This window comes from Thunnus thynnus, chromosome 3, assembly GCF_963924715.1.
Source record: "Thunnus thynnus chromosome 3, fThuThy2.1, whole genome shotgun sequence".
NCBI classification, from domain to species: domain Eukaryota; kingdom Metazoa; phylum Chordata; class Actinopteri; order Scombriformes; family Scombridae; genus Thunnus; species Thunnus thynnus.
Window position 1 is genome coordinate 10,431,683 of NC_089519.1, and position 14,634 is coordinate 10,446,316.

A 14,634-nucleotide genomic window follows, 5' to 3' on the forward strand; every position below is an offset into this window, starting at 1 on the left:
ACCCAGTATTGTGTTGGTGCTATATTGACCCAAAATGGGAACAAATTTCATCTAGTGAGTTTTAGAGTGTGCTAGAGTGTTTTTTTCTCTCCCTAAAATCATGTATAAAAACTTTAAATTAAAAAAAATCTTCCTTTTAGCTATTGTATCACTACAGTATAGCTGGCAAGTGTCACTGAGGCTAGCAAGCTAAGCCTGTTCATTAAACCATTTCAATGCTTAGCAAAAGGCAAAATTAGCTGATACAGGGATGATTAAAAATTGAAATTGCCCACCCAGACACTGCCAACCTGTGCAGAAGGTCACTCAACAAACAGTGGCTGTGTATGCTGCAGTTTATTCCTTTATTTTTCCTTCATCTTTTCTCCTATTGTATTCCTGTGTTGAGATCTTTTTTATAGTCTCATTAATCACTCTACTCCAATAGGTTGACATTTGTGGAACTGCTTTAGATTGGTTCTGCTTTTGTTTAGATATGTTTTCTGTTTCCATTATACCTCAAGTTATTATGCCTTATCACACTCAGTGTGCCACAGGGTCCAGTTTTGGAGCCATTTGTTCTGTGTTTGTCAGTGTCCCTGCATCTATTTTCAGTGCTATGAGATCGATGGCCAGTTAACTGTCAGTAAAACTCATTGACCTCTATAATGTGGCTACTATATTTGAATGTTTAGCTGGGTGAAAGGCTGAAAATTCTGCCTCAGAGAATTCTGCAACCAAGAATAATAGTCATTTTTTATTTAAATGATCAAATTTGAGCACCAAGCTGAAAATGTTTGATCCTATTTTATGACTTATAATGTCTAAACTGTATAAACTGCAACTGTATAATAAGCAATACATTTACAAACAAGTTCTTATTTTGTTTTATTTCTTGTTTCACATAGTCCTCTGTAAATCAGTTGTGACATGTTTAGAAAAAATATACAAATAACATAATTTAACATCAGCATAATCTTCGCTATTGTTTAATTCACTTATATATTATTTAGTAATTTATTTAAATGTAAATTTGTTTTGTCCAATATTTTAAGTTGCAGTTTAAGTTACATCTGCATTGCTTGTTCATCACCTCCCTTTGTCTTTTTAGTGCTTTATTCTATAAAGCACATTGTAACTTTGTGCTTTTACAAGTACAAGTAATAATAGTACTTTGGCAATCAAAAATTACCCTAAATTTCCATTTGGTTAATGTGGAAAAACTTATGGCTTTGGTGACTGAAGACACACACACATACTGTACACATACAGGAGGTGAGCACACTATAATGAACAGCTGTACAATATCATGCAATTCAAAGCAGTAACCCTGCAGCAAACACCTGCTGTTCCAGTACAACACATTATTATTAAAATTATGAAACACCACAACCAGTGGTTCCCCACCTGGGGGTTGTCAAATCTGATTGAGAAGATTAAAGGGATAATAAAGGAGAAAAAAAATTACACAAAGTTATGTGAATTTTTTCTGGCTTATCTCAAATTTTTCACAGTTTCTTGTCAAATACTGGATTCTTTCACCTCTTTGGGCCTTTTTAGCAAAGAAATCTCACACAAATCTGCACACAGGCCGTAACTTGTGACGAAGGGCCACAAGTAAGCTATTGATTTACTTTAAAGGGTCACACACCAACTTCTTAAAAGAGAAGAGTATAAACCGTATGGAATGATATGAACTACAGCTGTTTATGATTTTGTGTCCACTCCTGACATGCATATACGCTAATTCACACACACACACACACATAAGCTCACACACAGAAACATACACAGCGATACTAACAGACTTCAGGCTGTCAGGTTTGACACACCAGTCTGAATACCAGCTGTCATCACTTTTCTTGTCTCGCTGTCCCAGCCTCTTTCACGCTGTCCCCCACACCCTGTCACTCTTTGTCTTCTTTTCATACACCCCCACCCATATTCCTTGTATCTGCTGTTTTCTCTCACCTCTCCAAGTGTGAGGCAGGATCTGACATTCTTTTGGTGTGTTTGTTGACATCACCAACATCCTAGTTGTGTAAATGTCACACCCACAGATCTCCATCAACAAAGCCGGCACTGTTGTCAGCTAAAAAAAAATTGTACCAGCAGATTTTCAGCTGCCAAGGCTCTGAGTAGTCAATAACAGTGATAATTTATTACAGCATTAATGATGAAAAGTTGTAATTACGTAATTTATGGAGCTCAACACATGTTCAGGAAACTGCCTTCAGTGATAATGTAGAAAATCTGCATTGAGAAATGCCGAAGGCAGGTGCTTAACACTTAACATTTTGAGCACGAGGAGCATACTGACTATGCAATAGGCAGAAAGTAGCTATTATGTGAGAATCCAGCAGTACAAGAGAACAACAGTAAGTCCTTGGTACTGTTCAGCAGATAAAAATCACCCTTATTTTTCATAGAGTGCAAAGTCTGGACAAGCAGATACCATACATCACCCACACTGCTTCACTGCACAAAAGCAATGAGGTGCAATGGTTTATTTTGCCTTTTCACCTCAGTTGGATCCAATGAAGATCTTCATTAGCTACACTGAAGAACATAAATTTGTGGATTGCAAAACAATTTATACTTAATAGATGAAATCACACAAGTAAAAATCACATAGCTCCTTGGCCTGAATGTTTAACCACTGGATAAAAACCTAAGATCATTCCAAACCTCAACTACAGTTCTATACTTCAAGTGTCATCAGATCTGCTTTATATCACCTAAATAAATATTGCTGGAGAGTGGTGCTTTATCTCTTAGGTTGATGCAGATAAACTGAGGGGAGCACAAATGTGTGTACAAAATGTCATGGTACTCTAGTCAGGTGGGCTGTTTATTTGTTTGAGGGAGAAAAAAAAACCTCTGTGGTGGACTCTGTGGTCACTCGTTCATGATGTTTCCTTGCTCTCCACCAAATTAATACTAAGGTAAGTTCAACCCCGCCAATAACCCTTGAACAAGAAGAAACAGGAATGGAGAATTGTCATGTATCCCCAAATGGTTAAATACTCTTTTTTTAGTCACAGGATGTAAATTTTATGAAATCATTTCAACGCAACATCTAACTTTTTCCTTCTAATATATGTAATCTCTATGTTTTTATGCAAACACACAATTAATGTTGAATATGATAAGTGGGTATTGAAAATGGATGGCTGGCTGGGTGGATGTTTTTTTTTTACGTGAGCCTATGTTTTTACTGTTTATATATTTATACACACTCATGACTTCTATACATTTTACTTGACTTGTTAATGTACAAAACATATTCTGTTATTCACTCATATACACCTGTACTTCACCACATTTACCATCATGTAGTGTGCTTGTTTATTTTCAATTTCTCTGTCAATAACATGCTTACTCTTTGCCCAAAACTGATTCATTTATTGATCATTCATTCACTCAGTGTGTCAGTCAGTGACTCATCATCAAACTCGCGTCTCCTTCATTCTCTATCTCCCGCTCTCAGCCACTCTGTTACCTCTCTTGTTTTTCTTTCTTTCTCTCTCCAAGGAGTTCAGTGAGGACGAACCTGAGATTCCAAATTGTGAATATAGCTGGGTTCATCATGCACTGTGATGGAGAAGCAGAGCAGCACAGCAGAGGAGCTGAGATGGTGGTAATGTAACCACTTGGTGATTAATTACACACTGAGGGAGATGGAAGCTCTAAAGGTGAAGATGTGTAAATGAGTGAATATTTTTTCATGTTTCAGTCATTTTCATTGTGTGTGCATATACTGAGTGACATTAGTGGGAGGTTTCAAAAGTGAATTTTAATTTGGGTCAGAACCCTCCTCGGCAATTAAGGGTTGTGCACAAATGAACAGTGGTAGAAAGAGTACTGAAAATCTGTATTCGGGTAGAGGTACTGTCAGGACAGTTGATATTCCAGACCAGAGTCTTTATCAAGGATCACACTTGCATCAACGTATTCAATATGGTCGATTAGATCAAAAGCATCTAGGTCAGCTTCATCTTCATCTACCTCAGCATCATTCTGTGCCCCAAACATATTGAAAGCTTTGATGAACTTGGATCCACTATCAATTGTGGTTCTTAAAACTTTACCTCTAATCTTGTATTGACAATGGACATCATCAAGAGCACCAGCAAGCATGTCAAATGTGTGAGACCCTCTCAATCTTTTGCAGGCTAGTGCCACAAATCTTCTTTCCAGGGACTCTTCTTCTATCCAATAGCACGTGACACCGAACTTTTCTGATGAGCTGACCAACAATCAGTGGTGGTAGCAACAAATTTGACTTTACCCAATTCTGCAATCATAGTCTTCTTCATGTGACCAGCAACTTCACAGATTCTAGTATGGACAGTGGGTCTGGAGATGACTTTTGCTTGAGTTTGCAATGTGGTAAACTAATTCTTTGAAAGCTGGCTGTTCTACCACTGCAAATGGCTGTAGACCTTCACATACGAAACTGATGACAAGCTTGTCAACAGTTGCTTGTGGGACATGTTTGCTTGCAGATGCCAACATCACATCTGGTAACCTGGCTTGCTTACTTGCTGAGAGCTTGTTTGGTGCAGCTGTGGTCTTTTGTTGATGTTGGATTTTGCATGGATGTTTTCTCTGTGAAGATAAATATTATCTCAGTGCATGTTCACACAGAACTTCATCACATCACCGCTATTAACACCAAAGAAAAAACTGAGTAAAATCATTCAACCAGAGTAATTATTTAAGCTAAACATTAATTGTTTAGCATGATGTGAAAGTGTGGTAAATTTGGTTAAATGAATACTGATTTAATCATTTTTGTTTAAACGTTATTGTAATGAAAGTGGTTGTCCTAATATTTTGCGATAACATTTTTAAGAATTGCAGTTTAATTATTTAAACATGCATGCACGCACGCATGTTAGCTAACTCTCTCCTACTTGAATCCCAGGCTAACCGATGACACTAGAGTGTAGTGTTAGCTAGTTAGCTTACTTTATGTTATCCAAGCTAATTACCCTAAACCTATCAAAGACGAAAACAATAACATACAAATAGCTGTAAATCTTACCTCAATGTGTTTTTTGAGATTAGAGGCTGAATTCTTGTGAGTCGATATCACTGTATGCGGCAAACAAAGTTTGCATTGCAGTTTCACGCTGTCTCTTTTTCTCCCCCTGTATGTGAAGAAATCTTCCAGATGTGGCCAAGGGCACTAGTCCGCCGTCTTTTCCTCTTCTTCATTTGCACTGTTTTCAATGTTGTTGTTCTCTGTCTCCATTTGGTTTCTGTTTCTCCAAATCTTCAGTCACTAAATTACTCACAACTCCTGCATTGTTCTGGTTAGTGGTCCCCTCTCCAAACCTGTGCCTGCTGCAGCATTTTGTCTGTTTTTTTGACTATATTTCATGGTTTTTACTGGCACATTTGTGATCAGTTTGTAGCCTTATTGGCTACAAAAATGCAGATGAAAGTTTCAGATATATATGTATAGGTATAGATACGTATAGACACATTTTGGTTGTGGCTAAATACTTTAAAAAAAATGGACTTAGATTAATCATGTTTTTGTACAAGCACCATACACATCTCAAAACTTACCTCATGGGTTAGGTTAATTATAACAGACAGAGGGTTAGTTGTATCACTTGCTAGAAAAGGTGGATACTGTTTGTGGATCTATCAATGATAGATAGATATCCATACATCTATGCATCTATCCATCCCTCCTCTAAATATACATCTATCACGGATGGAAAGATCAATACATAGATGGATAGATATGAGTGGATATTATCTATCCATCCATCTCTTTCCATCCATGATAAATGGATGGATAGATAGGTATGTGTGGACATCGACCTGTCTTTCAAACTATACCATGGATGGATGGATAGGTACCCATACAGGTCTATTTATCCTTCCATCTATCTATTAATCTATCATCAATGAATATTCAAATGGATGGACAGATGGGTGTAGATAGATGGGGTAAATCTACACATCAATATAATCTAGATTCACACATCAAAATATCTATGGATATTGACAAAAGACTGCGTGTCAAACATTGACACATTTGTTTTTATCCACAAGGTAGACAGCAATTAAAAACAGCATAGGTCAGCAGCAACATATACATTGTTAATCTGAAAACTTTAAACTGCTTGAAAGTTCATGTCAACACATGCTTGTTGAAGCTTGAGGCCCTGGCCAGACAGGTTGCTTGTGGCTTCCTGATGTACATTGTGGGGTTATGCTTAAGGAAAGATGTCATCTAGTCCTTTCCTGCTATCTTAGATGTCTTCTAGGACTCTGGGTATGTGCAATTAAATTGCACTGCACACTGGACGGCAAGTTTTCAGACTTGAAAAACATGAACATATCTCTTATATGAATTGTTTTTATGTATGATTCACATAAACTAACATCTGAACTGTATTTATTTATTTAGTCATTTATGATTCAAACCAACTGACCTATTGTTTGAAATGAGGCTAGTTATTCTATTAACAGTGAACTCATTTGTGAACTTAAATGAAATGTAAGGTTACTAGATGAATTAAATAGATTCTTTGTGGAATCCTAGCTACTGAGTGTGTCTAAAATAAATAAATACAACTCTGGAATCCTCTTATTTATTAACTTTTTTACTTCTTAAACCTACTTCTTTCGGGCTCAGCCCATACTACATGGCAGATGCTGTTTTTAAATAGTTCCTGAGCTCCTTTTCTTGCTCTGTGATGAAGACTCCCTTGTGACGAGAGTAACCCACGGAGGGGGAATTGTGCCTACCAGCCTCCGGCAGCTTTCTCTTCTTCCTGACAAAATGACAGAGTCATGTGGCAGATACCATATGACTTCACCACCCCTCTGATAGACCTGCCGTTATCCACATCCCTGGCAGCAAGACACAGAACCTCTCTACTCATTCCCCTGTCTGTTTTTCGCTTTGGATGTCTCATTCTGTGAAAAAAGAAGTTGTAAGAATTAGCTGTTTTAATTTCATTATCGTTGTACACTATGAGTAGCTTAGTTGTAACACTGTGTCGCAACTAACCCTGCCGTGAGGAGTTTTTATTCAAGCCTAGCTAACACTTATGAGTTGGTTACATGTATCAAAACAGTGCTTTGTTTTAGGCAACAAGATGGTTATAAAGATAATGTAAGGTTGGATTTGGTGACTTACACATAGCTCAGTAATCAAAAAACAAGTATGATAAAGAAATTTATGGAACTTACATGCTGCGAAAACACTCTTTCCCATAGATCTCCACAAAAACACGTCCAAATGGGAGACTGTCTGCTGGCAATATGGTAACTGGATACACACCCTGCTTCACCCTGTGTAACTATATAAAAGCTCTGTGTTACTTTTAACCCCATGTTAGGAGGTGCCCTGTGCTTCCCTAGCTCAAATTGTAGGCCTGCTCAGTACCAAATTATGATTTTAAAAGTAGCAAAGTAGATTACATAATGTAATGCATACTTACGTAAGAGTAAAATTGCAGACTTGAAAAAAAACTCAAAAAAGTACAAGTACCCAAAAAATGACTATACAGTAACAGGAGTAGTTGCAATTCGTTACTTCCAACATTGCAAATGAAATAGCACAAATAACACACATAAACACACATGTACACATGACAAATGTGTGCATACACACACAAAGATCCTGAGGAGACCACCAGGGATGCAAAACCTTTCACATCTCAGCATGAGAGTGTCTGTTTATGTATCGATGAACACACCAGGCCACAAACACAAACACACACACACACACACACACACACACACACACACACACACACACAAACACACACACACACACACACACACCATGGTGCTTCTCTTACAACCACATGGAAACTCACACATAGCCCACACACATGCTTGTGTACTCACAAAACCATGAGTCTGACAGTAACCACACCATTATATGACTGCAGGAAATAGGTGTCTGTCTGTGAGTTTGTGTGTGTGTCACTGGTTCTTTGAGAGTAGAGTAAACTTAAACTTAACACTAACTGTTCAGCTTTCTGTTCTTGTCCAGCACATATGCTGCTTACAATGACAATGATGGCAGAAAATTAAAGGGGAACTCCAGCGATTTTACACACCAAAGTCTGTTGAAGCTAGAGGTTCAAGGCCATGTTAACATAACAGACCAGAATCTGTGAACCAAACTGTCGGCAGTTGAGCTGCAATATGGGTAATTTGTAAACAACCATTTTTGACAAGGTAGAAGAATGCATTAAATAAAAAGGTTTTGCTGCATCAATTTTGGCACTTTTTTAGTCCATTGTAAGTCAGAGACAATGTTATCTGAGCGCACTATTTAATCGGTGGAGTACTCTTTTAACCTTAATCTTGGCTTCACTAGCTCCTTATAAATTAAAATCTTGTTAAAGGGGCCTTCAATATGCATGTGATGGCTACATACAGGGTAAAGCTACATGTCCCAGACAAAAGGTCTGCATTCTCACCAGTTGAATACAGGCTTGACTTGTGGAATACAGGTACGTAAGAAAACAGAGATGTTCTTGTATTGTGCAGTATCCTAGTATTGTAGTATTAGTGTCGTAGTATTATAAGTACGATAGGGAAATTCTAAGTAATTTATAAATGTAATTTTTTCTAACATAATACTGATTGTTCATATTACTTGTTCATATTTTCAAATAGTATGTTTTCACTGTAACATAACAAGATTAGGACTAAATGGATGTGTTTGGCAAGCTATTTCGGATAACATTGTCTGGGGTTGTTGGTGTATAAACTTCCCCTAATCCGATAAAAAGTAACTTTAACTTTAATTAACTTTAGCCAAGTTAATAGACAAGTTAATACTGTCAAAGCAATAAGCTACCACCAATCAGTGAATTTGAATTCTATGTGGGTTTATTATCAACAGTATTAAAATATGAACACCATCAAACCCACACAAAGCAATATTTCAACAAAAGCTAACATATGACACATATTCTAGTAAGAAACTGCAGCGAGTAGAAGTGGTAATGCTAACACAGACTACACAAAATTAACTTTACAGGTAGTAAAAAAGTAGCTCAATGTGTCTCAAACCGTCAACCAGGCTAAAAGCACAGAAGCTCCCTGCACACAAGTAACGTTAGCATGAAAAAAATAAAGTAATGCTAGCATATAATTCCTGCTGTTTGACTGCTGCACAGGACTGACGTTCCTAACAGTCGTTACCTGAAAAACTGAAATTCCACCTGCACGCACATCTCAGTGATAACATTGCTCGGAAACCTGTGTGTCTGTAGGCTACCAATAAAAATTGGCGGAGAGAGGCAACCATTTAGAGAGCAGCTTCAGGTCACTTGTTTGCCAAAAGTTGAAGGACCTACATATAAACTCATTTGGCAGGCAATCCTCATACAGGAAGTGCACGTTTTTACACAGAAGTCAATCAAATACAATTTGAAAACAATTTTTTAACCCCAGTACCCCACATTAACCAGCCACCACTTGTACAGTAGGTAGGCTAATTAGCTGCACATGCTAACAATGGCACCTTTTGTTCAAGCAGATAAACACACTGTATTGTCCATTCCTTACATTTTTGATCTCTTGGTTTTGGTTCTTTGTGGTTTTGGAAAGGTCAAAAGAAATGATACAACTGCCAAAATACAACTGTTATTCGCACCTCATGCACACAGTTTCAACATGTGGAGAAATCTTCACATTATTTGTTTGCTGTGTCTATGTACGGTTGATAAATTATGACTGAACAATGGCTGTTCTAAGAGGTGTTTTACTTTAGCTTAAAAGTTGATTGCATAGCTAGTGCAAACAGAACTTAAATGAACAAACTGAATAGGCAGGTGAGTAGGTGAGTGATCAAGCGAATCAGTAAAGGAATGAGTTCAGACTGAAAAAGTGAAGAGGTAAATGAGTGAGTGAGCAAGCGGCTGACTAATCAAGTGAGTGAATGAGCAGGTAAGTGACTATGTGTCTGACTGATTAAGTCACCAAGCACTTAAGCCTAGAAAGCAGTTGAGGCATTTTATATGTTAATGTGTTGGAGAGGAAAGTTAGGGAAGAATGTGCCATAACAAGAAATAAGAGGGCAAGCAGCAGTGACAAAAGGTGGAAGCCAGGCAGAGGATGGAGGGAGGGAGGGATAGAGAGAGCGGGGGGTGGAGAAGATGTTGGGGAGCCGAGAAAGAAGGGAGAATCATTGGAGTGTGTAGGAGGGATGGAGAGAAGGAGTGAGGGTGGCTGTGGAAGCTGGTGGTAATCAGAGGGCAGTGATGGGTGGTCAAGCTGTGCATATATGTGTGTGTGCGTATATGTGTGTGTGTGTGTGTGTGTGTGTGTGTGTGTGTGTATGTGTGTGAGCCCCACTGTGGCCAGCGCTCTGTGACAGACCGACACCAGGTTTCTCTGCCCTCAGAGTGTGTCTGTCTCACTGTGCACAGCTGTGTGTGTAAGTTGTATTTTAAGGTGGCTGAATGGATTTTCAGACACTTTTTCCTCCATCCTGCTGCTGATTTGCTGGGTGCCTCTACCAATGGAGTTCCTGTACCTACCAGTGAGTAGAGGTATAAAGTTTGCATCAAAGCCAACTTCCCATTTTTATTAGGATATTTTACTTTTTCAAACGATACTCAGCAAACAACACACACACAAAGAGCAATTTTAACTCCCTTTAGATATTCAAAAAATACATTGAAATATATAACAAATACAAAGGAGAGTTACATATGTAACTATGGTTATATAAATTCTGGAAGATAACATAATAGAGACATTAAGTAACACCAAGATTTCTGCCATCAAAAAGAATGAATTAGAGCTCTCCACACAGCCGACAATTATGTCCAGTTGTATTGTTTCTGTCTGATGGGGGTCCATATCACAGTAAACATGACGATGTTGCTGAGGTTGGTTCTGTTGATTTTTCACAGATCATTTTTATCTTTTTTATTTATTTATCGTCTAAATTTAGGGTCTAAGAATAGAGCATCAAGTCCTCCAAATTCAATGACAAAATGCATTGTAACTACACCCTGCATGACACACATAAGTGTTTTCTAATGCTACGCCCCTATCAGCAGGAAGACATCATTTGTTACCAAGTGAGGTTTGGTTAGGTGTAGGCACAAAAAACAGGTTAGGGAAAGACAGTAATTTTGTTAAAAATAATAACCAATTGGTTACAGTTAGGGAATGATTGTAGCCATGGTTAAAATAAACTAAATGTTGACTGTTGGTTTAAAATACTAAACAATCAATGTCTGTCATTTTATTGACCCATCCATCCACCCTGGCTTTGTCCTTCTGCATACTTCATAGCTCTATAACAACATTGCAAACTGTCCTCCTTAGCTCCCGATGGACATGAGTCATAATTCCTATGGCCATTAGAGGTCTTTGCCACTTGAAGATGAAAATATGTCTTGGTATTTGTTAAAACGATGGGTTCTGTCATGTTTCTTATGGTTTGTTCAGACAGAACACAAAGCAAATTTTTGCCTCACGTGATTCGCACGTTTTTGACTGATGGACCGCTTTGTATATAAGCTTTTAGCTAGCTAACAACGGACACACCATCAAGGTCTGTGGGAGTGTTTCTTTGTGTTTGTGTTCAGTTCAGATTCTAAATGAACTCAGAAGTCACCACAAACTCCAGTTATTTCCCTCCAGTCTCTCTCCTGTTTTCTCTCCTCTCTGTATGTTTATGAAGCACATTCATAAAGCCTCAGGATATGTGCCAATTCTTTGCTCAAATTGAAACATTTTCAACTTGTGCTGACCCATTTTTGCGTCAATTTGTGCCACTCGAGTGACTATGCATCTACTTGTGTCTTTGCATTAGCTTTGTATTTAATTGAACCACATATAAAATTAGTTTTCTTTTTAATCTGTGATTTTGGGCTATCCAAATAAATTGACTTTACTTGACTTAAAGGACAATACTTGATTCTCTATGAAGAAAAGCCAATAAACGCTATTGCATTGAACACTGGGACCAGAATTAATAGTACAGGATAACAAAGTGACTGTACATACAATTTACTGACTTAAAAAGTTTAGTGTTAAGTTACTTTTTAAGCATTTACACAGCAAGAAATTAAAATTGATTTGATTTGAAACCACTGAAGCATATTTTTTGTCTTGCTTGTCATCTTACTCTTGATTTAATGTCTCAACATGTGAACTGTTGACTTGTGTAGCTAATAGCAGATCCAAGTATGTCTTGCTTCCATCTATAAACTGCTTACTGTGTATATTTCTCCATGATAAAAATGTATGGGTCTCTGGGATTTGAATTAATCTGCGTTTTTCTGTATGCATGCTTGCGTGTGTGGGATGGTGTACATGTATGTATGTGGGTGTACATGTATTTAACGGCTTTCAGTGTTGGTTCAAGTCACATAGTAAAGGCTTTGAAGTTGCTGTGCATGCATTTAAATGATCAAAACAGTCATTTAGCATCTTTTAGGCCATTTTTGATGCATAATGTATGTTTTGTTTCCATTCAATCCATCCCATACTTTCTTTCTAAGTAACTAAACTTATAGACTTATAACTTAAACTTACATACACAGAAAACCTGAGTAGCACTTTCACCCTTGTCACCCTTTATAAATGGTTCATTAGTTGTAACTAACATCTTTATTGATGTAAGTAAATCATTTATTAATGCTTTATGGTTTATTTATAAGCCACTAATTAGAACTTAAAGGGGAACTTTTGGGTTGCCAGGTTGTTGAAAATCTTTTCGTCTCTTTACCATCGATGCTTGTTTTTATTTTTATTTTTATTTAATGCTATTAATCAATACTCACTTATTAATGGCAATGACAGACGTCATCTAGCGGCCATAGTAATTATGACCTGGAGAAGTGACTTAGTTCAGATGACTATATTAGGTGACAAATTGGACAGTTTTTTAAAACCGTAACTACGATTGTACTGTAGTCATGACGATGAAGGTTATCTAACTTAAAGGAAGCAGTAACCCTAACCCATACCAAGTCAAGTCAAGTCATTTTATTTATATAGCGCCAAATCAAAACAGAAGTTATCCCATGACACTTTTCACATAGAGCAGGTCTAAACCGTACTCTTAATTTTACAGAGATCCAACTTTCCCCAATGAGCAAGCACTTGGCGACTGCAGCTAGGAAAACTCCACTTTAACAGGAGGAAACCTTGACCTCTAGGTGAGTGGCCATCTGCCTTAACTGGTTGGGTTGAAAGAGAAAGAGAGGAGAGAGAGAGACACAGAGAAGCAATACCAGAAATAAGAACAATAATAATTACAGAAATATGACTAATAATAATAGCGGAAGCAGTGGGCAAAAATGACTAATAATAAAAGCATCACGCCGGACAGTAGGTGGTCCACAGGCAAAGGTCTCTTGCGAGACGAGAAAGCACAAAACTACGGGGAGGATACCAAGTCAGTAAGATGCATTAATGGTATATGAATGCATACAGATGAAGAAGTGGAGGAGGATAGAAGAGCTCAGTGCATAATGGAAAGTCCCCTGGCAGCTTAGGCCTAAACCACATTCCAAGTGATCATTTTAACCCAAACTGTGATCTTTCCCAAATCCTAACCAAGTGTTTTTTGTGCCTTAACCTAACCTGTCTTTAACCACAGCGTTGTCACACCATAAAACATTATTATTTTTTAACAGTGATTTGTAACAGTTTTGGAAAGTTGCTGAAAGAAATTCCTCCTATGGGTCGTTTGGAGTGCATGGTACAATCAACCTATTTTGTCATTTAATTATGAGGATGTGTTGTGTATAACTGATAGACAAGTTACAGTTACAGTTACAAAGTGGTACCAAAAATGACTGATCCATAACAATGCACATTGTGCATTGTGACTACTTGCATTTTTTCTTGGCAAATTTACATTATCACTTGATTGTGATTTGATTTCTCGAGGCTGGTGTTTGCAAGAACTGGTGGGAAGCTCAGAAATGCAAGAACTGAGAGTCAGCTCCTGAGATCAGTGACAAACCAAATAAGAAAATGCAGTCAAAAATTTGTAATTTGTGCATATGATTGTGTGCCTATATATGTGTTGTATTCATGTATTGATTTCAATGCTCTCATTAAAAACTATCTATAAACATCAACAAGAGAATGGAGAATGGTTAACCAAAGCTCTCTCAGTCTGTCTGTTTTTTCTTATGGTTCTCTGTCGGCTCACTGTCTTCTAACAGGCTAAGCTTTGAGATCACCTTTCTGTGATCATTGTACTTACTACTGTGTGTGGGCGAGGAAGGGAGGGAGGGAGGGAGGGAGACAAAGAGAAAGATAGCACATTTTCTTGCCTGTGTCGTTCCCTTCTTCCTCTTAGCCGGGGCTCTGCTTTGATTTCTCCCCTTCTTTCCTTTTCCCTGTCGTCTTGTATCTCATCCTTCTTTCAAACAATCCACGGATTCAAAAATACACACAAACATGTTCACAGTCACACGTAGTGTATGTGCACACAAACTGGCGTCCCAGTAGGATGGGACACTGAGACAAAGACACACACCAGTACAACCCAATGTGAGCCCAGTCATGGATCACTGGTAATCCCTACAGTGGATCAGTGCCCCTGTGTGTCTTTGTGTGTATTCATTTGCTGAACTTTTCGGTTTCAGTCACAACTGTGAACATATGCACACACACACACACACA

The 14,634-nt window shown here is 37.9% G+C and overlaps 2 long non-coding RNA genes across 3 annotated transcripts; both read right to left on the reverse strand.

Annotated features, from left to right (window-relative positions):
* Window positions 1–3,756: 3,756 nt before the first annotated feature.
* Window positions 3,757–5,613, reverse strand: LOC137180542 (uncharacterized). The gene is made up of 2 exons (XR_010927988.1): window positions 5,030–5,613; window positions 3,757–4,590 (listed from the first exon to the last, which is right to left on the reverse strand). It is a non-coding gene; the product is annotated as an uncharacterized lncRNA (long non-coding RNA).
* A 237-nt stretch (window positions 5,614–5,850) lies between these two features.
* Window positions 5,851–9,268, reverse strand: LOC137180543 (uncharacterized). 2 transcript variants are annotated; one of them, XR_010927990.1, is made up of 3 exons: window positions 9,175–9,268; window positions 7,201–7,310; window positions 5,851–6,924 (listed from the first exon to the last, which is right to left on the reverse strand). It is a non-coding gene; the product is annotated as an uncharacterized lncRNA (long non-coding RNA). The 2 variants fall into 2 exon arrangements; XR_010927989.1 differs by having other exon boundaries at window positions 7,452–9,268.
* Window positions 9,269–14,634: the final 5,366 nt, after the last annotated feature.